Source organism: Anas acuta, chromosome 9, assembly GCF_963932015.1.
Source record: "Anas acuta chromosome 9, bAnaAcu1.1, whole genome shotgun sequence".
Lineage (NCBI taxonomy): Eukaryota > Metazoa > Chordata > Aves > Anseriformes > Anatidae > Anas > Anas acuta.
Window position 1 is genome coordinate 16,638,702 of NC_088987.1, and position 24,959 is coordinate 16,663,660.

The 24,959-nt window shown below is 41.2% G+C and overlaps 1 protein-coding gene across 7 annotated transcripts in view; it reads right to left on the bottom strand.

The window, feature by feature from the left end:
- Window positions 1–24,959, bottom strand: part of STAG1 (STAG1 cohesin complex component) — a 178,315-nt gene that overhangs the window by 149,773 nt on the left and 3,583 nt on the right. The window contains exon 1 of one of the 7 annotated variants that reach the window (XM_068692781.1): window positions 20,826–24,919. The exons of the other annotated variants lie outside the window; for them this stretch is intronic. The gene's annotated coding sequence lies outside the window, so the exon portion shown is untranslated. Of the gene's footprint in view, window positions 1–20,825; window positions 24,920–24,959 lie in introns of those variants that run through there. 7 annotated transcript variants of the gene reach the window in all.

Genomic DNA, 24,959 nt, shown 5'->3' on the forward strand with positions numbered 1-24,959 from the left:
ATTTAAAACAATTGACTCAAAAGCGAATGTGGCTTAATTACCCACTAGTTTTCTCCATCCCCATGGCTATGCTATGTCCACATTCAATGGTGAAGGTAACTTGTCTCTCTGCCCCATGGGAAATAACTTTAATGTTCTCCCCGCACTGCAACTGACCTCACAGCAATTGCTTCCCACCTGCACCAAGGGTTGTGATCTCACTTCACGCTGAAGGTGTTTGATACAGAATTGTGTCTGATATTTCACAGCACTATCATCTGACCTCCACGTGCCTCACCTGCACCTACAAGCCTTCTGACTCGGATTCCAACACAAGGGCACTCTGGAGGAAAAGAGAGGAACGTAAGGATTCAAGACATTAAAGATATGCTAAAAGTGGTTGCTCCCCACCCGCGTTCCCGAATGAGCACTCCGACACACCAGGCATGGGAAATCGATGCAACGACACTGAATACGAGAGAAATTGTTGTCAAGTACTACACAAAATTGGAAATAGTTCTGCAGTAGTCCAAAGTGGAAATATCACTAGGGAAAGACAAATTAGCACCTGGGGACAACATTTATTTTAGCTTAGTAAACAATCCTCAAGAAAAGCTTCTATCATGCAGTGATGAAATGAATCTCTGTCAGTCAAGAGCCCCAGGAAGAATCAGTAGGGGGTGAAACTGCCTATTCTTTGCTGCTTAAAAATGTCTTCCACACAGCAATAAATCCAGTAAAAGGAAACTTTCTTGGGAAATTATGCTTGCAAATACTGCCTCTTTCACTGCTCAGTCATTGGCCTGGATATAGGCGTTATGACTGTAGAGATGGCAGAAGATAATCGTACTATGTGAAACCAGCTGAGAACCCAGCTCCAGACCAGATAAAGTAAAACCAGATAAGCTTTATCTGAAATATGGAGCAGGCAGCGAGGACAGAGAAGTCAACATGCAAGCCAGACAAGCAGCTGATCCAGTCTCTTCCTAAGGACTCCATACATGCCCAGGCTGTTTGCGCTCTGTCTCTCGATAAACACGCTGGCAAACCCAAAGACACCTGGCAGAAGGACAGGCACCCCCAAGCTGGTTTCTGTAAGGAAGCACTGGCTGAGCCTCGTGCTCCTGCGGAGGCGTGAGCTGCAGCTCAGAGCCACCTGTGTGTCCTGCTCGGCCCAAGGCAAGGCACGTAAAGCTGAAGGTGCAGCAGTGCACAGTGCTACAGCAGAGGCATCATGCACGGGTTGGGGAGCCTTCAAGGACACAGGGAAGGCCGTAGATTCACTGCAGTAAGGAATATAACAGGGTAGCCAAAATAGGCTTTGCTAATTCCACTAACAATAGAACAACTTCATGTTTCTCACCTTCTCCCTCTTTGCGTATATTGAAGATTGCTTTTCCTCCTGAGTAATTTATTTGAACATGTGACAACAACTCAAGCTCTGAAACTGTCACCAATTTACTTGGATATTCAGACTGTATTTGCAAACTTTTTTTTTTTACTGCATTTTGCACTGCTGAAGGAAATATGGGAACACCTGTTTTTTATTTCTGAAGTTACTTAGAAAAGCAGATGACAAACTGCAAAGTGTGGCTGAGCAACACGTTGCTTATTTTTGTGCTGTTCTGTGAGCTTTGAAGAGAAGTCCAATGTGCTTTCTCCCAGTAATACCAACAGCACTCCATCCTCCTGGAGAAGGAAGATATTTTTTTTTTTGACCTGGAAGATAAGTACCAAAACAATTTGTTGGACCAACGCAGCTGTTGGGCTTAGTAAAATGACTTGCTTAGTCAAAGCAGACCACTTAAAGAGAGAAATAAGAAAGAAGAGACCCTGCCTCATCTTTCATCAGATGAAAGCTGTTCTGTGGTGTTGGCACTGAAGCCATCAAGGTTGCAGTATTAACTGGCACAGTGCTCTACTTTCCTGAAGATACCTAAACAGAGGAAACCTTGGGGTACTAGAAGGCTAGAACAGGGGGCTTTTTTTTGGCAACCCAAACAGCAAGCTTTTCCCCCTCCATCAGGGAAAAAAGAATCCCTGTTATGATTTCTAAAGATTAAATTACACTGCGAACTGAGATGGGAAACACAGGATTAACTTCCCCTCAGCTAGAAATAGATCAGCTGCAGTGAGTTGCCTTACAGAAAACAGGCTAACGTGAGACCAGGAACGGACACAAGCCGTACTGCACAAACCAGCTCCTCTGAGGAACCCAGGACAGGGAGCAAGAGCAGCCCAGAATCCAGAGGCTATCCTGATACAAACCGAACTCATTAAAAAAAAAAAAAGGAAAAAAGTAAAGGTATGGGGTGTTTAGGGGTATCTATCCCATTTATTCCGGGGAAGAGAATAACAACAGGGTTAAGGTCAGCATTCAGAGTGCAGATGGCACAAAATATCTGCTCCTCACAGAGCTCTGTGTAATTGTAATGAAGGTCTGCAACAGGCCTGCTGATACCAAGCCTTCGGCTTACAAAACTCCTTCCAGTCAATGAGAGAAGCAATGGATGAGGGGAAAATATTCCTGCCTAGAAGAGAATCATCCTCCCTTTTTCATGAAGTAGAAGACACTGCAAATGAAAAAAACTCTCACCAGCAGTGCTGGTGAAACTGAGTGAAATATAACAGAAGCCCTGGATGAGAGAAACTGCCATCACCAGCAGCTCAGGGCCTCCAGTGAAAGAGGAAATTCCAGCAGCTGATCCACCCAAGAGGTTATTTTCTCCTGGAAGACTTCTTGGCTTTTGTTTTCACAGAGAAGGGATCAGAGCACACAGTTTTACATGTTGCAGACACTTTCTTCTGCACTTTGGAAAGTTACGAAGTAAATTTTCAGCATCTTTTACACAGCTACACGAAGTGAAAATACATACTGTAATTGGCATTTGAAGCTGTCAGGCTGTGAGAGCAAGAGCAGGAATATTTTGAAGCATTTCCTTAAACAGATTTTCAACTCCCATGAGATATGAACAAGTTCTACCCAAAAGCTCTAACCCCAGGAGTTAAATAAGGGAACGCTTCCTCTGGGAACAATTCTTACAGAAGATACAAAGAGGATAAGCTTTCCTTTCCTCTTGTACCTGTTCCTTGTAACTATCTCCCTACAAAACATCCAAACAAATTTAAACATTAGTCTCTTAGCATTACCTTCACCCCTGAGGCAAAGCTAGAGCAAGCTTTTCCAGAGTACACAGTATCCACAATGAGGACATTTAGTAAAGCATTCAACAGTCATTTAAATAATACAAAAGTACCAAGGAAGATTTTTTTTAAGGGGTTAAATCAACACTTTGCACTTCCAGCAAATCAAGTTCTCAAAATGCAGAGAACATGGTGACACAGCAGTATAAAAATACACGGAGCAAAGATTGTCACTAGTCTTGGGATGAGGTTTCATGCACCCAGCTGATGGGTTGCTGCTGTCCAGAAACACAGTCCCTGCTCCTTCGTCCTCCTGGCCTCATATTCCTGCTTCTGCCCTCAGAACAGCCTTGACACTGGTCTGACTCACGGTGCACCGGTGAATGGAGGGACAGGAAACACTAGGGGAAAAAAAAAAAAGGTGGCAGGCAGTCCAAGCCCTGTGGCCCTCTCCCTCTGCTGCTTACCATCATCTCTCACTGCTGCTGTCCAGAGAGCACACCAGTTCTACATTACTGGCTCAATTATAAATGAAGCACGACTTGTTGGTTTCTTTTGGAAAACAACAGTCACCGCATAACAAAATTCAAATTGTTATGTATGTTTCTTTTTAATCAGCTCTATGATTTGACGAAATTATGGTGATTTACAGTATCATAGAACACTTTCTACACTTTACATTGGTTTTGTTTATCATTTCTAGAATGTGTTACATGAAATCTTAAGTTCTCTAATATCTTAAGGCACTGTTAATTTGAGACTGGAAATAATACCCTGCCGGTAACTTAACCTCTCTAAAAGATACATGAGCGATCTCTACTTAAAGCAGAGCATCGCTATTACAAAACACCAAAACCAGAAGAGACCCTATTAGAGATCTATTTCAAAGAAAAACACAAATGCAAGAAAGAATGTATTTGTGCAATATTATTAGTTAAGTTTCAGAGCAAACTAAAACCGTAGCTCAGCAAGGAATCTCATCTTCGGCCCCTCTGAAAAGCCCCGGTGTACATGGCAGTGACTGCGACCTGACCTGCAGCTCCTGCGGCTGTACTGACATTTGGCTTTCTGCCCATTTACACAATGCAGGCAATCACCCACAAATTACTAAACATGTTTCTAAGTCGTTCCTGTCTGGATCAGCACCCTAAACTAGCTCACCCCCCATTCATGTGAGTGCAGGGCCAGCGCTAGGAAGGCAATGGAGCGGCCCGTGGCCAGGGGGAACGGGACCACCAGGGCACGCAGATGGGCCGCACTGCTATGGAAATGCAGGTACCTTGCTGAAATGTCTTCCAGATGAGGAAAAAAATGCATTCTTTTCAAAATTTTCATTGTGTAATGCAGCTCTTTGTCTTTAAGAATAGATCCTTACGCTCAGTAAATACCAGGTATTGCTGTCTGATAATTGAGCATCTACTCCTTTCCTAAACAAACTTTGAAGATGCCAAAAGAAAAACAGATGAGATTAAGGCAATTTGGTCTTACAATCTTAGCATAAATAGAAAGAAGCATCTAATTATGGCAGATGATAGCCAATTTCTTGCCAATTCACACAATATCCTAACTAAGCATTTTTCCCCACAAGATGATCTTACCCTGTTTTGGAGGGGAGTGAACAGGGAGGGGGGAAGGGCTACCTCCTTCCTCATTCTTACATTTCTCATTTTTCTATCGGTATTAGTCTGCATTAACAGCCAAATCATACGCACACACTCACACAACACTGCCAGTGACCTACTAGAAAGTTGCTATAGCAACGACTGCTTTCAGAAATACATGTTGTGCATTTTAAGTGCCATCATAGTGTAACTCATCTGTCAATTAATAACTGGGGCTCAGGATAACACATCAGATACACCAAAAAAATTACAGAAAAAAATAGTATAGAATTATATCTATGAAATGAAATAACTGGAAACCCATTGCAGGTTTAGACTCTACCAAAAAATCTGAAGACATATTTAGCAGCAAGATACAATTCCTACATTTCTATGTATGGGAACAAAATTAATTAATTATGGAAAAAAACACTGCAATCGTAAGGGGGGAGTCATTCATGTATCATTAAATAGTTTAAGCCACTTGTAAAATCAAAATGTAGGAACATAAAGTAATTGGAGTTGTTTTTTTTTAGGGTAAAAACCCTGAAATAAGAAAAAACATGTTACGTCAAGATACATCGATTAAAGCAAAATCAAGTATACAGTTTCAAGCTCACTGGACTTCACAAAATCACCTAGTAAAGCTTTTCTTAATTACCACTCAAGCTAAGTGAATAATACCGACTTTCCCTGGACCTGGATATCTATCAATTTTTGGTTGGATGTCTTTTGTCTTACTGTGTGATAGCTACGATGCACAGAGCTTAGCTACAGTTAAGAAATATACATCAAAAATACCAGCTAGTTACTAACAAAAGAAAACTTCAGGAAAAATTAACTATCGCAATTTAAAATCTTGGCGGTATTGTAACACTACCAAGAGTAGCTTATTTAGTACTGTATCCTGAACCCCCACCTTGCACTAGCAGGTTTTCATGGAAGCACATGTACTAAACGCCAAGTTTTTGCCTTACCTACCACCTCGGCTATGACATATGTCCTGTTCTTGGACTGTCCTTTCTGACCTTTTGTAAGCTAAGCACATGTTGAAGTGGAGAACACTTCCCCCATAAAACACAGAGGCTTATCTGAGAGTTTTGTAAGGACTCTGGATGATCAAGTGCCGCCCGCCACTGTCAACGATACAGAAACACGGCAGCGGTTTCTCAGCTGTAATGTAACCTTGAAAAGTGTTTCTATTTCTTTCTCACATCCCCCAAATCCAGTTCAGATCATTTTCTCATAGTTAAAGAGGAAAAAAAAAAAAAAAAAAAAACACTTCCCGTTATACTTGCTGCTTCAGGATAAACACCAAGCTCTCAGCACCCAGCAGCACTGGTGCTGGGCTCACCACGGCGGGGCAGCCCAGGGACGGCTCCCTCTGACAAGCAGCATGAGCACAAATCACACCCGGTTATTGCCAATGTTTCATCTCCAGTTATAGACCATCTAACACTGAAGAACAGTGAGCAAAGCACTGCATTACAAGGCCAGCTTTACATCAGGATGAGCACAATTTTTTTTCCTGCTGCCTGTGGACACCTGGCAGCACTCATGGGGTACAGGACTGATTAAACAATATGAAATTTGACAATCCAGTTTCCTTTAGCCGTTTCAATAAGATACCATTAAACACAACTCTCAATTTTGTCTCCAGAGTTTTAAATTTTAACCAACTTTAATTCCAGATTGTAGCTGACCAGTTTCATGGATCAAACCTTTATGTAACTGAGAAAGAGGAAAGGTGTCTTAACCTTGAAAGTCATTCAAAAAGTGATGCCCATTCACATACAAACTCTTAATTGTTTTTAAACACCAGCATAAATACATCAGTAATGATAAAAACACCACACTGGACAGAAAAAGATTTGCCAAGACTGGTATTTCGACTGAGGCCAAAAGCAGGGCGCAAGGCGCCTATACACACACTCCCCTAGAATAATCTCAAAACTCAGATCTTTCTGACTGCATGCATTTACATATATTAGATTTTTTATCATCACTACCCTTGAACTCGATCCTTTTCACTCCCTGATATTTGTTTTTTCTTATTCAGAAAGGTAGGCATGTCCCACCCCAACACACCCCTCCAAGAAGAAGCAAGCCAAGTTATCTTTTATTATCATCTCTACGCTGTAGCTGCTCCCATTTGCTTTCCAAATCTACCTCTCCCCTTATCCAGTACAACCCCCTACCTGCCTTTCTGTCACCCTCCCTGTGACCTCCAGACACCAGCTGAAATTTGGAGAAGCGACGCCAGGTTTCCCCATCACGGTCTGAGTGCCACGACCATGCCCAGCTCCCCGTCCTCTTCCTGTGTCCCCTCCACACCATTAGGGAGGCTTTCTCCACGCGTTCCCCATGAAGGAACGCTGATGGTGCCGATCTCAGTGCAGTTTCCTCTCCTTCAGCGACCACGACAGGAGCCCCGCAGATCCAGCCCCCTGCCAGCAGCCAGCTCCCCTCCCTGTCCCTCTTCTTCCACCCGCCCAGGTGAGGGCCCCCGCAGGCCCCATCCCCTCCCTCGTCCTGGAGTCTGTCCCCCTTCACGCTCCTGCCCGTGGGCCCAGGTCTGCCAGCAGGATCACCTCTGAAAGCCTGCTTCTCTCCTTCAGTCTCAAATATTTCCTCTACCTCCCCAAGACTCCCCTTCTAAGCTGGAAATATTTCCAGTGAAAAACTGATGCGTTCACAAATGTCAAGCACGTCCCTCGGAGAAGCTTTCTGTTGCTGTGATGCAGGTTGTGCTGACAAGACCATAAAGTTGGTTCAGAAAACAAGGGAAAAGAGATGGAGGAGAAACTGGATACACTTTTTGGCAGCAGCCTGCAGTCAGTTTTGAGAAAAATACCGTTTAACTGCATTCTTTCCTTCCTTCCATAAAACCCTCCTAGAATTCATTTGTTGACCCTAAACATTTAAATCCAAGCACTTCTCCAGTTCTCCCCCTGCCCCAAATGAGTCTCTACATTTCTCATGCATTCTGCTTCTGTCTTCACATTTGGAGGAGCTGCAGTGCTAGCATTTACAGAAACAAGATGCATTTTTACAAAGTCCGCTGTTTTCTTTCTACACAGATCTCCCTTTGTAATTAAATATCTGAGCTATGATGCTTACAAGTGAAAACTAAAGTCATCTTTTGACTTTTTTTCTTCAGATCAAAGTCAAGAGGCCACGTTAATACCAGCTTTATTATCAGGATTCCTGGAACATAATCGTTTCTTACTAAATTAATACATTAGCACCATCATGAAAAATTGATTGTTTAAATGAAGCCTACCTGGCTCTTTTCCAATAACCTATTCATCATGAACATCATTCTCACACTTGTTCTTTCCTTCTTTTAAGGTACCAGTAATAAGGCTGTGGGACTCACCAGGCTTTCTATTTTATTTTAGGGCTATGTTTTGTTTTTTTTCCTTTTCAAACGTTAAACTGTAGAAAGCAATATTTACCAGCAGTCTAGTAATAATTCCCCGCTTGTCACTGGCAATGAACAAAACTGAATTTGCACTTTGAAGGGTACAGGTGTCCAATTTGACCTGAAGCCTCAAGCAAGCTGATTTTTCCCCAGCAAACAGATTACTGCCCTCAAGAAGTTGCCTTATTTAAAACAAACAAACAAACAAACAAAAAAAAAAAAACACAACAAAAACTTAAAGCAAATGAAGCACTTCCTAAATTTAAATATTTTTCCATAACATTTCAAATTTTTAAATGCATTAAGTTGAATAAAACCTTATTCCCCAGTGCACTGATCAATGTGCATTCCCATCCTGCAACCACTTGCTGCCTCTGTGTGACAGGGTGAGCATACCACCCCCTTCCCTTTAGAGAACTGCCTTAACCACTGGTGAAAAAGAGTGAACAGGCAAACTCTCCTCCCCCAGACAACAGGAAAATCTCATCTAACAGTATTTTGCTCTTGTTCATGGATTTCTCTCTGTCAAGGCCCTAAGTGGATTATGTGGCTTTGGAACAGGCAAGCGCAGTCCTACTTTAAATAAATGAATTTGCAAGAGCACACATCTTCAGCCATAAAGTGGGAAACAAAATCTGATGAACTACTTCACAGGGTATTGATGAGAAGGTATTGATGCATTTATTGTTTTTTCTGCTCTCTTTCCCAAGAATTTAATTGCTCTGTATTAACCTGTGTTCAAGATTTCCTTCACGAGTAAGAACATTATTACTGCTCTCAGGAATTAGGGACTCAAAAATCCGTGTTGCCATCCTGACTCATTTGAGTTCTCTTTTTAGTGTTTGTCCAACCGAGACTTCTGTGTACTTATGCTTTCCTTGTGTTTGTCTTTTCCAGGAGTTTCATAAGCAGTGGAAAAGATGCCTGGTTCTCAACAGATTGCTGTCCTATAGCTCTGCACAAATTCTAGTGAGGGTGCACAAAATAATTTAGATCCTGCTGCTGCTTTTATTTAGGGGCAGCGGGTAGGAGAGGGATAGGAAAGGGAGATTAATATTAACAAAGTAACTCTATCTAGCTATCTAACCTTCAAGAAAACCACAGGAATTTCTCTTTCCTCACCTCACCCCTTCAAATTTCAATCAAAATTGGCCACTGTGTTCCAAAGATGCACGCAGCAACTCAGTCTTTTCATACATTAACATACCACGTGATGCCTTACCATAAAAATCTGAACCCTGCCCTATTTCAAAGCAACTCAAGACCAAAAATTAATATAAAAAGCAACCTGAACAGCAACGCTTCTTGTCCTGCTCCTGTAACAGCCCTCCCAATGCCCCTCTGCTTGTCTGTCTGTCCCCGGTTGCACACCCTGCTGTTCTGACAAGGACATCAGTGCCTGACACAGTTGCAAAGCCTCACTGCCTTAGAAAACCAAACCAAGCAGCATGAATCTTCCAAACAGGACATCAAATTGCCTGTATGGAGATATAAATCACGTAGACCAAGAAAAGCTGAGAAATTCCCCAGGAAACAACAGGCAAAAATCTTGTTTTTCCATCCAAGCAGCATATCATTCACCAAAAATCTCCAGGCTCCATTGCTATTTTAAAAGCGTTTGAAATACACATGGATGATGAGACGTGTACTGAAGGGTTATTTTAAAGGATTGATTGCTCCGTGCACGAACTAATGGATAATCCTTACTTCAAATGCTTGTTTCACTGTCTCCCAGATTTCAACACAGGTCAAAAAGAAACAATTTCAAATATCCCACAGCTTTACTGACACAGAATTTAGTGCTTATCACTCTACCCTTCTGAGTTATTAGCCTTTTTATTTTTAGTAGAGGAGAGGAAGGGCTCAAAAACAAGTGAAAGGAAAAACTACAAACAATTGTTTCCAGTTGACAAGCATTTTTTTTCTTGTAACTGTACTACCTTACAACCTCAGGAAAAGTTATGAGGTTATATGTTATGAAACAGGGTATGGTAACTCTTCAGGAAGTTTAAGACCCAAAAGCACTTCACTACCTCAGCTGGTATCAATTCAAAATCTACCTGATAAATCTAAAGACCACTGCAAACACAGCTAACATCCATGAAAACCATCAGAAAGATTTTGCATCGTTACCTAGCAAACTGTACTTAGAAATGTCTAACCCCACAAAACTACACTCCCTGAATAGAGGGCAGTTAGGAAGTTACAATAAATCTCTCAGTGAGTGTCTTATAATAGAAAAATAATAAATTGCTATGATAAATGCAGTTATTCCTCCAAGAGAGATTTTAAACCAACTCCTTTCTTTCTCCAGTACTCAATAGACCACAGCCTTTAAAAGTAAATGCCTGGACTTTCCATAAGAAAAGCACAGCTCAGCATCATAGGTTTAGAGACTCCCCATGCCCGGGCAAGTACCAAGAACCTAGGACAGCTGCGGATGCAGAGAACGCCCCACTCTATTCCAGCTCACCCACAGTAACACAGCCACACTTAGCTTCAGTCATTTTCCCTGCTGACCTTCCGTAACCAGGACGTTTCGAATTGTTTTGCTGTTTAAATAAACGTTGAATGATAAGTGGCTTTTATGAACCTAGAATATAATCTCAGAGAAAAGGAAGCTGTTTATGACTTCCTAGATAGGCACTTGTAAAGCACTGGTACGAGCAGAAATTATCGACGAACGCAGTCAGCTTAATGAACAACTGTAAGGATGCAGGACGAGAGGCAGCCTCCTGGTCCAGTACAAGTCATTTCTGTCTCCCAAATGAGCCAACAGCACAATCACTTCCAGAGGAAAAGTTTCCATTTTTAAATATATTTTTTTACATATTAATATTCACATTCTATCTGATTCTGAGTCTGTTCTGAGAAATCTTGAAGTATCCTATTGATTGCATTCCTCCTAAGAGGAGCACTGAAGATCGCATCAATGCAATCATATATACAAGAAGAAGTGCTCTAAGAGCACTGGTACTATTCTGTGAAGAACTTGAGTAGTCAAGGTAATAACCATGCACTTATACAGCTACGTGTAACAAGAAAAAGCCCCTTCCCTTTAATTTGACAGAAAGCCAACTAAATTAATAGCCTTATTTTTCAGAAATACTTCAAGGAAGATTCAGGGAGTATAAACTTCAGAGTAACTAAAAGCAAACGAAAACATTTCCAGAATTATCTGTTCAGTGACAAAACAGCAATTCTCCTGCTTCGGGTTTCAACAGGAGGGAATGGGCATGCTCAAACCTCATTTAGGAAACACCCGACTTTAACAGTGAGCTAGAACAGCTCAGAGCTTGATAGAGAACTTCAATTACTTCTCATTATTGGCAAAAGGTAACAGTGCTTACACCAACTGCTCAGCTAAACTTAGCTCCTGTAATCTGCCTTAGTCTTACCCTTCAAACTTGCTTGCCCACATACGTCTCTACTGCGGCAGCCCAAATTCTGAACGGTGTAAGCATGAGCTTGCTATACACAGAGCATCCTCAATTCAGCAAAAAAATGGGCTCATCCTGGTAACAGGTAAATGAAAAATCCTGATTATGATCAATGGAATAGTGGAATGCAGTTATAAAGCAGCTAGTGACAAAGCTGAAAGGCCTTGTTCTACTTAACTCACCACACACAAAAGACAAATAATTGCCTTACTGCAAGGAATGAGAGGGGGTAGGTGGCTCAAAACCACAGGTATAAATCATTTTTGGAGAAATATCTTTCCAGGTGACATGATGCAACTCAATACTCAAAATAACCATCTACAGGTTTTGACGAACTTTCGAAGAAATTTGTGCAACTAGGGAACTTCTTGCCGAAGAGCTTTCCTCATTTCCCTCTAGCTCCTTGGCTACTGCTGGAGCTTACCCAAAGCTTTGCAGGTTGATCATAACAGGAGGCAGCTTGGACCTTCTCCTGCTGCTTGGCTGAGCAGGTCCAGGCACCAGAGGCACACCAGGAGTCAGCTCCTACACTGAGCTCCTCTTTGTTTCCTTCAGGGAGCTGCCACTATACAAGCAGCAGTAACCTGACAGCTATGGCAAGGATAGCTTGAGAACAAGGTGCCAAAAAGCTTTCATCAGCTAAAAATGAGGAAGCTGCTTGATTAGGCAGAAAAGCATAATTTTTATTTCAACTGTGATTTCAGCAGCTCTAAAGTGGAAAAATCTCAGAAGATACAGAGCAGACAAAAAAATCTAGTTTCTTATCCCTTTATCAACTGAAGTATAAAATTAGATAAACATGCCAAGGACCATCTTCTCCAGCTTTAGCAAGGACATGAGTATATCACAAATTATACCACATATGAGAAGAAAATCGCCTAGCTTCGTGTTTCACAGCTATTTAACTAAATCCAACAGAGACTATAACAAGAATTTCAAAGCAGACTCTCCTTTTACATTTACCCTCATGGGCTGCGGCAGGATTTTTCCTCGCTCAACTTTAATGGCTTTTATAAATTAAAATAGCATCCTTAATTACTGCTTAGAGCTTTTATAAACTTTCAATATTCAAATTTTATTGCAGCCATTTTAACACCCTTAATTGGTTCATTCAAAATTTTTACGCTAAGTACTCTAAATTGGAGTATGCCACCACTGCAGTTTTCTAATACTACAACAGCTTTTTAACACTGCAGATGCGACAGGTTCTCTCTCCCATTTAATGTGGTTGAGCTCACCTCCCTGCTTCATGATACAGTTCTTGTTCAACACCACCCCATTTGCTTGAGGCCACTTTCATCATTAATTACATACTTCACATCTAGTACTACCCTAATCGATTCTGAATCCATGACTGGGAGGAAAGGTAAGAAATCATACCTTTAATTCTTTGACTCAGCAAAGCCTTTTCTACCATTATTACAGCATTCTTCCATTGTCATACCTTGCCTGCTAAATAATGCTTTTCAGTATGGACATGCTTCTTTAACAGGCCTTTATAAAACCACTAGCAAAACATGTTACCAACATAACCAAAGCCTCCAGACACATCCAAACCAGAACACATGCACTAGAATTGCCCAGCGGCATTCTCACACCTGGCTGGAAGAGGCAACAAGAGAGAAATGGGTGCTTCAGAAGCTGTGCAACTCCAGAGCAATTTCCATTAGCAATTTTTAGGTTCATCAAAAGTGTTCCTAAGTTTGATCTTAATATAGCTGAAGACACAAATTACCTTTCTGAATGAACACCCCATAGGTTTCTTGCTCTTTTCCAAGAATTCCGGAATCACTTCTGCGTTTCCATTCTTGCAGGAAGACACCTGTCTTACCTACAGCATGAAACCTGGACTTTTTTGTATGCCAAAAGCAAGTGCTCAGTGTTCTAAAATACACATGTTGAAAATATCACACCCTTCCTAAGGATTAAGAACTCCTGAACATAGAACTCCCACAGAACATACAATTAACTGCCCATTTGATACATTTAGGAAAAAAAAATTAGAAGTATCTACTAGGTTTTACTGCATTTGAGCTTTCTTCCTATGCCTTTTTTTTTCCTTCTGATATCTATACAAGAGAAAGGTATGAAATTCATTTCTAAAGCCTTTTATTTTTGCAGGCACCATTCAAAAATAGGATTAGGACATAACCTTGTAGGCAGGAGTATCACCAGCAAGTCTGACAAGAAATGCAACTGCAATACATCGGGTGTCTTCAATGGTGCAAACTGAAATTTTAGATCTGACAGCATTTTATTAAGTTGGCTCGTTTCATTAATACCCATAAGTAGTTTTCTTACAGGCTTTGTGCTACAAGTTGATGACACACCTAGCACACAACTCCAGTTTAAAATCGATCCAGTTCTCCGTCCCCTAGAGGGCTGCAATTGAAGTCTCTTACCTGTGTTGGGTCACAGGAACAGCCAAACCTCACAGCGCCGTGACTCATACCGTACCAACTAACAATTAGATGACTGGTCAGGAAAAAAGGATGCTACTATTACAAACTTCATATGCTTTTCTAGCACATTCGCCAGTTCACATTAAAGCAATGTAATTAGGTTGCTACTCTGCTGTATTAAGACTGAACTCACTCCTTTGCCTGCAGAAGACACAGGCAGTCACCACAGAAACATCAATTGACCAAAGATTAGCATTTTCAAAGGCTTGTTTCAGTGTGATAGAACTTGTGGTTACTGCAGCTTTTAAAGAAAAATCCATTTTAATGCCAACCATCTGAACAATGCTAGCCAAGTCCAACAATGCAAAGCACCCCCAACACAAATCTTCCTTTGCAGACAGAATTCAGGGAACTCTTCAACATTTTAGTCCCCATATTTCACTCAAATTAATTGCTTGTCAACATAGCTATTTTCCAGTTTCAGATACGCTGGAAAGATTAAGAGAAAGCAAAATGAGCCAGTTTTCAGTTGCGTCAAAATTTCCCATACTGAAGCTAAAAACACCTCACCAGCATTAAGAGTAAAGCTAAGAAGTTCCTGTATTTTAACCTTTAAAAGTTTAATCACCAATGGGTACAAAAGCCACTAATTCTTTAAAACAAATGAGCAGAAATGGAACCGTTAAGGTTGCTGTAAGAGGAGCATCCCTGTTTTCTTTGAAGGCAGAAGATACTTCTGAACATGAAAATGCAATTTGGCAGACACACTTGAAAAAAGGTTGTCATTTTAAGTAGCTATTGACCTTACTCAAACACCAGGAGAGTGATCTAGGAGAAAGAGATTATCAGATTAATTGCCAAAGGAAGAAAGAAGAAAACCGAATGAGACTAATTCACTGGAAAAATTGGAACCTGAACACGTTTTACAGTTGGTTTTGTTTTTTCTTATTTCTTCTTTTTAAGAAGGAGGTAAATAAATACAAAGGAGGTAAGGTGTTTATCTTTTTCACTAGGAGGCAAATAAATAAATAAAACTTCATTTTATTCAAATGGGAATATGTAAAAGGATGTTTATTATTGACTGTTCCTTTACACATTTAATTTTTACTCTACATGCAAAGTCTTGGACCGATGATGACTTGGCTAAAGTTAGGCTGCCTTAGAGGGAGATGGAAAAGACAGTGCTACGTATAGTAAATTTTGGCCTGCAGGTATAAAATAGTTTCCTGAAATCCACAAGCTACAGTCACTACAAGGTAATATCAAAATCAGCATTTGAAGCCTCTGATCTCTTCTCTGAGCAGAGTCTGTGCGCCTTTGTCCAACAACCCCACCCCAAGTTATGGGGGAAAACGAATCCCTCACATCTAAAAGAAATTCATGCTGTGAGTAGGCACCGTAAGGGCAAATCAGTTTGTTGGCTAGCTGGTGAGACTCTCGCTCCTAACACCGAAGCATCCAGTTCTTTGCTGTCAAAGGCAAGAAATCCTGATTCAAGCTGCTATACCCCATATGTAGTCTTTTAGCTTCTGCTTCCAGCTGGCTCTTGTTCCACTCTATTCCTGCTTTTTCTTTTTCTTTATCTCTTTGTTTTAGGTAAAGAAGAGTTACGAGTTAGTGAAATTAATGACATGAACAAAAGGTTGGTTTGTTTGTTTTGTGCTTTAGAACTAAACAAAATCCCAGCAATTCTCTTGACGGAGTGCTCATATACAGCCACTGCGGAAGACTCCTTGACTGCTATGGAGGAGCAGGAAACAGGTTTGGAACTTGAACAAGGAACAGAGTCTTCAAAACCCTACTTAGTCTGAACAGAGCAGAACAGAAACTGGCAGAATGGTGAAAATAGTGAAACCAGAGCAAAGGCGGCAGTGAGACTGAATGGATTTTGAAGTAAACACGTAGAGCTCAGGCACCTCACACACATCCAACACCACTCTCTCAAGGAATTGGAAAGCAGCTGACTTGGTTTTGACGTGGATATTTGAGAGCTCTTAGAAGGGAAGGTGGATAAGAGATTGACCTTCTCAAAGGTTCCTCCTGTAATCTATGAAAAATATCGGCAAGGTAAGCGATATAATTGTGGGTGCTACGAGGTGGTACTTCTGAAGAACAAAGTACTGACGGTCAGCCAGTCACATCAACAGGGAAGAAATCCATATTCACAGCAAACTAACTAGGTGAGTTTAGAAACCATTTGTTTGAGAAACCACCCGCACTATACACTGTTACACCTAGGAAAATGCTCAATTACAGAACAAAGCAGGCTCCATTATGCAGACAGCCGCAGTAAGAATGTGGTTGGTACACAAGTACAGGAGCAAAGTGCCAGCTACCTTTCTACCTCCAGACAAACCTCAGTATCACAATTATTATACATATGACCACAGACTACTCCCTGACTTGCAGAGAGATACCTGTCTTGCTACATGCCTTTACTGACAGCCACCACCAAATAAAAAGTAGAACAAAATACAGCCAGCACTGCCAGGGAGCTGTAGTTTAGCACACAGAGGACATACAGGGCAAGAGGAAGCTTCTTTGATCACTGCCACCTTAGATTTTCCATCACTGGAAGACTTGTTCATCTGCTGACAACCCAAATGCTAATGAATTTCAAATTCATTCCAAGTGTTTCCAGAAAAGCAGAGCCAGCGTAGTGGCTACTAATGATTCAGCACACACAGATAGCATCGTAGCAGCAAGGTGAAACAAGCAGTATCACCCATTCTGTTAGGAGAGCCGTACAGAGCACTTGTTCCCTACCAGAGGCATGGCCTGGAACAACCCCTCAGCCCTGCCAGGCAGATGACCTTGTGCTCCAACAAGCAGGAGCCAAATTGCTTGTGGAGGCAGCAGCAACAAGGGTGCAAGGAATGGAGGCTCATCAGTCAAAAGCGAACACTTTGGGATGACAGGAGGGCAGCAGAGGTGATAGCAGTGATTGCCACCTAAAAAAAAAAGAGGTGGGACAACACTAATCGAGAACAAAAAAAGCACCAAAAAACCCTCAGGCATGTTAATCTGTATAAAGCTAGTGAATGAACAAAATTCAGTAAAACCTAAAAACCACAAGACAGTCTCATTGCAATTCTAAATTTTCATCCTGCCCCTACCAATAGTCCCAAGAAAAATGAGCTGGTAAAACACATTAACAGACAGCTTCAAAAATAATCAAAAAGGCATGAAATCTATGCCTCAAAATCATCACAGACATGATATTTTATAGTACCAACTCATATCTATGTCTGAACTAACTCTTTGAAGATTACATGTTGACAGGATACAGATACTCTTATTTGAAGAAGCAGGGATACAAACAGTTGTTTAATAAATGTTGCAAATTAGATGATAATTAAAAGATTAGTCAGAAGGCCCAAAACACCTCTTGGTACAATAGTATACAATAGTATACCTACAGCCTGAAAGAAACCAAAGTTGCAAATATAGTCAGTGCTAGAAGACAGTTGTTGATTGGACAAATTTTAGAGGAAAACTAAAAACCAGAAATTACATTCACATTAAATATATCACTTTTACACTTTTTTGGCATACATTTTCTTACTTTCCCATCTTTCCTTCTTTTCCTGCGAAAGCTGCTATTATACTTTCACCACAAAAAAAAAAGTAAATCCTCTTTCTGTATTGTCAGAGGTAGTCATAAGGATTTGTACCACTTTACAGTAACAAAAAACAGCATTTGAAATCAAAGGATGTAGAGAAACCAATGTTCCACGTAGGCTTTCAACAGCTTAACACTGAACAAACAAGGCAGCCTCTTTCTTCACTACTCTTCATGAATATTGAAGACTGCAGCTAATCAAATGACAACAGACAACTGCATCAGGCAACAGCATCAAAAAGGCAAGTCCTAGTGCTCTAGACAGGAGCAAGGAAGAAAGCCACAGCTCCTGTTTGATCAAACACATCAGCCAAGAAGCCAAGAAATGGCTTATATTGTTCATCTTGCTAACCACAAAGGGTAAGCTGCTTCCGCAGAGGGGCAAACACCCATTTGTTTTGGTGACAGTTGTTTTCCATACTGGTTCCCACCCTGCCTTTCACTCCTCCATTTGGGAGGAGGATGAATGTGCCCTTCTGAGTGACAGAAACCAACAGTGAACCCAGACATGCAGCCAAGTAGGGGCTAACGCAGAACCTCAAACTTGGATTGCTTGCAAAGCATTACACCGAAGGGTGAACAAAAGGAAAACAACCGAGCAGCAGAGCCTTGTGCACAACACTCCAAAAATATATAAGCAGAGAGCAATCCACCTAGCGCTAGTAAGCCTTCAGTGTTAAAGCAGGATGCCCTGTTTGGGATTCCAGTCTTCAAGATAGGAACCGATAGGGGAGAGTCTACAAAGCAGTGAGTTGGATCAGAAGACAAGGAAACAAGATCTGCAAGGAAACACTGAAGAACTGGAAATTAAAGGCACACAACCAGTGATAGAGAACAGATCAAGGGAAAAATGACAGCTCAGATACATCCAGGTACATCAGAAATAGCTGGACATGACAAAGTAGAAAGCAACACTTACTGCAAAGGCTGTCAGTTAAACCTTAAGAAAACATCAAGCAACAAGAATATAAAGCACTGGAATGAGCTGCTTAAGAAATGCAGTGGCATTCTCAGCAATTAAGAGATTAGACGAGCATCTGTCAAGAATATTGTAAATGATCTTCCCCCAGAGACAGACCAAAGGATTAACTCTAGGTCCTTCTTCATCCTTTGTTGTTGTTGCTCTGTGTTCTTCCAGGAACGAAGAAAGCCCAGGCAGAACCACAAAAGTAAAAGTAAATAACTGCTCTAGTGCAACTCCTTCCTACAGTAAAAGGATGACTGGATAGAGATCTCAGGACACTACACTTCTGACATCCCTCCGTAGCTGTAAGCACAACATAAACTTGGATTTAGAGTTACGTGGCTAGGGATTCCAGCAATGAACAACAACAACAAAAACAGTAAAAATATTAAGGATAACTAGATATGAACACAGTTTAATAGTCTCCCCAAGACCAGTTCTTTCATCAGATAAAACCACAAAAGTAAAAAAAAAAAAAAATCTTTATAGAATATATTCTCACATTAGAACATGCCCATTAGAGGGTGAAGTCACCTGTGTGATAAACACTTTGCAATTTTACAAAAACAAATCAAGGCTTCTAAAGGAAAATAATTGCAAGATGAAACAATAGCATATGTCTACTTGCAAGCTAGTTGCTAGAAGGCTCCAAAATCACCATTAAACTATTAACCAATTCAACATTTTGGGCAGTGGTCTTCAAGGAAAAACATACTGCAAGGCTAAATCTGTGTTGGCAATACAGGAAAATTCTTGTAAGACGGAGTAAGGCAGAAAGGTTGTAAGGAACAGAATATGGAGAGTGCAGAGGCATCTCCGTCTTTTTGCCATCACAAATAATCAGGATATTTATAATTAAGAGAAAAAAAAATAGCATCGGAGTCACTGGGTTCCACTAGTGAGAGCCCTGCTGGCCACGACACCCATACAACAAAGTCACCAAACTGCTCCCCAGGAGACTGACGTCTTGCCTGGGTGTAAGATGCATCACAGCAAAATTGAGAAGTTCTATACGTGGACACTTCTGCTCACCTCTGAAGGGCACTTTGAAGCACTAACAATTTTGACCTTGGCAAGGGTAGAAGTAGCTTACGTTGTTCTTTTCCTTCTCATTCCACTATAATGTTATAAGCTGCCCAAGCACTAAAATCTCCTGCTCATTTTTACTAATTTTCCCGTGCTGGTGTCAATTTAAGTTGCTCTGGAAGATTTCAGCCAAAACAAATGTTCTTTCCTAAACAAAGTTAGGAAAAACATTTGTTCATTATTTGAGTTCTCGGTAACTTTTCATGCTTTGGAAGAAATGTGAACACAGCACAAAAGATACCCAACTGGCAAGATCTGCCTTTTAGCAACCTTATGACAGCAGACAAAGAACTCAAAGCCTGGTTTGCAAACCCTGGAAGTTATGCTTAAGATGGTCTGGTGTTCAGGGAACGGCCTGTGTTTACACGGTAGCAGACTGATGTCTGTCAAAATCCTGTCCATGACAGAGCTGGAAGGATATGGTGCAGGTTACTCTCAATGAGACATATGCAATCTGTTCCTTATGTGAGATCTGCTGAGAGCAGATCTACTACAAAGAATATGTCTTATGGTCTCTACTAAGCTACCAGTTACTATTTTGCAGGTACTTATACACTGGTTACTACAGATTTTCTATTTTTTTTTTTTTAAAGTACCAACTTGCAGCTATCCCACTACAGCCACAGAAAGGTCAGTTACAGGTTTTTACTCCGAAGCATGAAAACTCAGCAGCATTTTCCCACTGAAATACTTAAGGAGAAAAAAAAAGCATACTTAACCATGGCCACAAAATTTCCTTTATCTCATATTCATGAATTAATTTGATTTTTTTGTTGTTGGAATATAACAAAAACATTCAGTTTGCAGCTAAGAGCCTAATACAGGAATTTCCAGTCTGAATGGTTCATTTGTCAGAGGCATATATTGCTGGAAACGAGATCTGAAGAACTGCCTAACAATACCCATCCCAACCACAGGCATGCTCATCTGAGCCATCTACAACAATGCAATAACCAAAGTTCCCCTTTAGGATTAAAAACAACAACAACAAGAACTAACCACCAGCAGCTGCGTCCCTAACTGCCTGAACCTACATCTACGAAAAACATAAACACGGTCATTCTTTGTGTCTACAAGTTTTGGTCTTTGTTGCTGCAAAAAAAATAAAATAATAATAAAGGGAAGGTTAGCAAAAGAAAGATGATGTTCAGATCATTTCTAACCTTCTACCGGTATCTTTTTCCCCTTCTTCACCACAACTTTTTGTCTTCTCAACGTAAGCCTCCATTTCAGGGAACTCTGCCAGTAACTTCAGCCACGGGAGCTTGTAGGAAGGACAGAATGGTTCTTAAACTAACCTGAGACACATTCTTCTTTTGAGTCACCTCTGAAAGAGCCTAACATGCAAGAAATATTAGCAATAGCTTGAACAGAGATTAAAAAGGATAACTTTTTTTTTTAAACACAGCTGGAGCTGTAGTTACTGCGCACAGTACTTCCTTTACTAGCAGCCACAGGCATGCAATGGGAACAATTTAGTCCGTTTATCCCTGTCACTCTATTTGGTGCAAAAGGAGCTCACAGTACAATTATTTCTTCTGGCTAGCCCCAAGTCAACGTTTTTGTATATTCCCATGATCTTCAATCACACATTTGTTCAACTGTATATCCCATAAGCTTCTCCCTGTGTCCTGCTTGTCCCTGCCAGTAGCAGGGAACCTGCACACGCATTCCAATTTCCAACAACCTAAGTAAAAGCAGTCATGCTTTGTGACAGCAATGGCACTACTGGCATTCACCGGCCCTGTAGCTGCAGAGATCGGAACCCGGGAACTACAAATCAGTTCCGATTGTCCCCCGCACTGAATGCTTTTTGTGATTACCCTCACAGAAAGTCATTATCTTTTGCCACAAGCTTGAATACAAACACGACTTACAAAGGAGCAACACGTTGCCTTCAGGACAAAGGCAGATACAATAGTTAAACTCTAGATGTGGGTGTTATCAAAGCATGACTTTAGGTCAAGGAAGTTGTTTGAGGGAGATGCAACAAAGGAGCTGACTGCCAAAAAAATTTACGAGCAAGTCAGATCTGAAAGGGTTATTCTTGGCTGCTTATTTCACAATAAAATCAGCTACATCAGTGGCATAACCTAGCAGTGCTTCAGAATTTACTACAGAAGATACAGGTGGCACATGCTGGCACTGCACTGGCAGAGACAGCAAGTTCTGCACAAAGGCTATGGACAACGGTGAACAACAACATTCCTGCAACAGGTCCCGTGATCCTCACGGGTGAAGTCCTGGTAGAAGTCTCTGGGAAAATATTCTGAAGGATTTGAGTAGTTTTACTCCAAGTTTCAGCAGTTTCATAACAATTTGTTTGCCTGGAGAAAAAGTGTCTAGGAAGTAAGGGCAGCTACAACGGCCAGCCACCTGTTTTAAGCGTGACTTTTTGCTTCCCTTGGTTCTTCTCTCACAAATATATTTTTATTTTCCCTCTGAACTTTCTACCTGGACACTGACACACAAGCAGTAACAAGAAATCATAAAAGTAAGGCATACCAAGGAGAAAAGTTTGTTTTACCAGCTTTAATGGCTACAACATTAACAAACATTTCAACCCCAAGATAAGAGGTTCACAATTCAACAGTCACCTCGGGCGCTAAGGTTTGTGCACAAGAACCACCCACGAGTGCTTTCATTCCACAATGCCAGTGCTCTGCAGTTAAACACAGCAACAGAAACGTGTAAAATCTTTCCTTTGCAAACACAGCTTGTTCTGGTTTCTTTGAGGAAGAAAAATAAGTATTACAGTATGATCTTGAAGCACACATGTTAAAAAAAAAAAAAGCCAGAAGCAGGGCATTTTGTTTCCATTCCTTTTCTGACAGCGCCAGTAACGTAGGTTACACCTAAAATTTGACTAACTCTTGCCTGCGTTCTCCCACTCAATGCAACAGAGAGCAAGTCTTCAAGTCACCGGGCAGGCTGCGGGAACAGAGACCCTCCTTCCGTCCCACTCAGGGAGTTCCGCTCGTTCCACTTCAACACTGGGACACTCGATGGGACCTGCCTGCACGTCCTCACGTCCAACCTACCATCCTTTTGTCTGCCAAACGGGCAGCACTGCCATCGTTCAGCCTGGCCATGTCAAGTGAAATACAGTACTCAACATCTCTTCCTCTTGAGGTTCTCAATGCACCCAGCACCTTGCACAAAAGGGTAACAATTAGTATCCAAAAATTGTCTGAAAATGTGTTTCAGGTAAAGAAAATTTCAGCTCCGTGTTAACCACTTTGACAGAAAACACTGGTCCAAATAGAGCTTACAGCAACAATACTTATTAAAAATATTTTTAAAAGACTGTCCACAACTGGGAAAGGCAGGAGATGTAAGCAAACCTACAGAAATTACACCATTTCTTCTGGCCCTTTTTAGAAGGATGAGGAAGGACACATCAGTGAATTTGACTTCCATAAATGCAAGTAGAACGATCAGCTAGAGCTAAAATAGAATGAGCCTCAACGAGATAAAGAAAGACACCTGGAACTGTGGAATAGAAAGGAGACAAAGAAAAACAAACCGTGATCTGTACCTAAAAGGATAGAGGATCAGAAACGTCAGTCTTTCAGAGAGAGAAGTCCTTCAGAAGACTTGGTAGATGTCCTTACCATTTTGATCTTCACTCACACTTTCATTCTCTGAGCATTATATACAGCAAAACACATCTCAAAGACAGCTGAGAAGCAGTTTGGAAGCAGTCAAAAGCAGGCAGACTTCAGCACCATCAGCGAGGAGGTTCTGACAGCAACTTGCATGCCCTGTACTGTATTGTTTTGTTGTATGTTATTTTACAGTATCACCACAACTGTGAATTTGACCTTGTGATCCTACAGAAACAGGCCTACACCAATGCATTCTGTACGCGTACCCTGTGCTCGCTGTTCTCTCCTCTAATTCACACTATCCCTAATTTTCAACCTCTAGACCAATTCCTGCTACATTCAGCAAGATTACGTGATCAGACACCAAAGAAGCCACGTAATGGAGATTCAAAACAGCCTTCAAAAATTCTGCTGCTTGAAGCGGTGCTTACTCTTGGGCAGTTTATAACTGTGCCTCTTTTCCCACCTAACACTCTGTGAGGCCACAGTCCAGAGAGCCACAGACCAGCTAGTAGAAGCTATTCTAGAGATTAAACCAGTAGAGAGCAAAATAAATGACAGTATTTATAAATGGCAGTTGCATTTTCCACTCTTAAGCACTAACGCATTGGTATCTTCCTGCTCCTATGGGATTCTAACCCTCAAAAGGGGAGGGAGAGCAGTTCTCAGCTTGTCATTTGATTTTTCTGTTCCAAAAAACAGTACCACATGCTGTCCTCTGCTATTAAAGAAGCATGCGTCCAAGAGGAATTGTTTTGATTTTTTTCATCGTAGCAAACATTTGGAATTTAGAAACGCTTGTGACGCACAGGTCTGTTCCCGTGCACCTCTACAAGGAAATATTTTTCCTACAAGCCGAACAATCTGTCAATGTTGTTTTCACTCGGCTAACCTGCCAATATAATACAAGTCTGCTCTGTGGAAAGTTACAGAATATAGGCTCATTTGATTTATTTATAGAATAAATGGCACTTATTCTGGTGAACTCCTGCACAGCAAGGAACACATGCTGGCTGCATGTTGCCTCACGCTGCTTTCTAGTAAAACATTACTTTTGGGAACCACCCGAAACAGCTCGCCTTTCAGCTGAGGGAGGCGAGGCCTCACAATTCAACCTCTTGCTCTTAATTCACGCCTTTTTACGTGTTTTAAAACAGATTACAAATCCATCCCAAGCAGGACGAGCATCGTAGCCATGGAACAAGCCCTTGACATGCAGCTTGGGGCTGGGCAGCACTCTGGATCTGCACATGTACAAGCTGGGGGCCTGAATGCTTGAGGGGGAAAATGTATGTGGACCATCAGTACCAGGTACGGCATCACCCATACTTGCAAGGTGGATGTTTTCTTCCAAAATAAAGTGGTTCTGACATTTGTGTAAATGAAAGTGGAATTACCAAATTCACCAAGTTTAGATTGGACTTACATTTCAGAATAGGGCACACAATATCGTTTGGGATCAATAAAGATAACCTGACAAATCTATCGTGTGAGTCATCCTGCTATTTCAAGTATACAGTTATTATTAAAAGCATTTTACAAACTTTCCTCCAGAGATGTAAATGAAAAAAGCTTGTAAAATTATTAAAACCAGGAGTGCAGTTCCTTTAATATTAGCAGAAGGACCTGAATCCCTCGGTGTTCTCCCACAGACGGTACACACAGATTGTCAAGCGGTGAAACCATTAC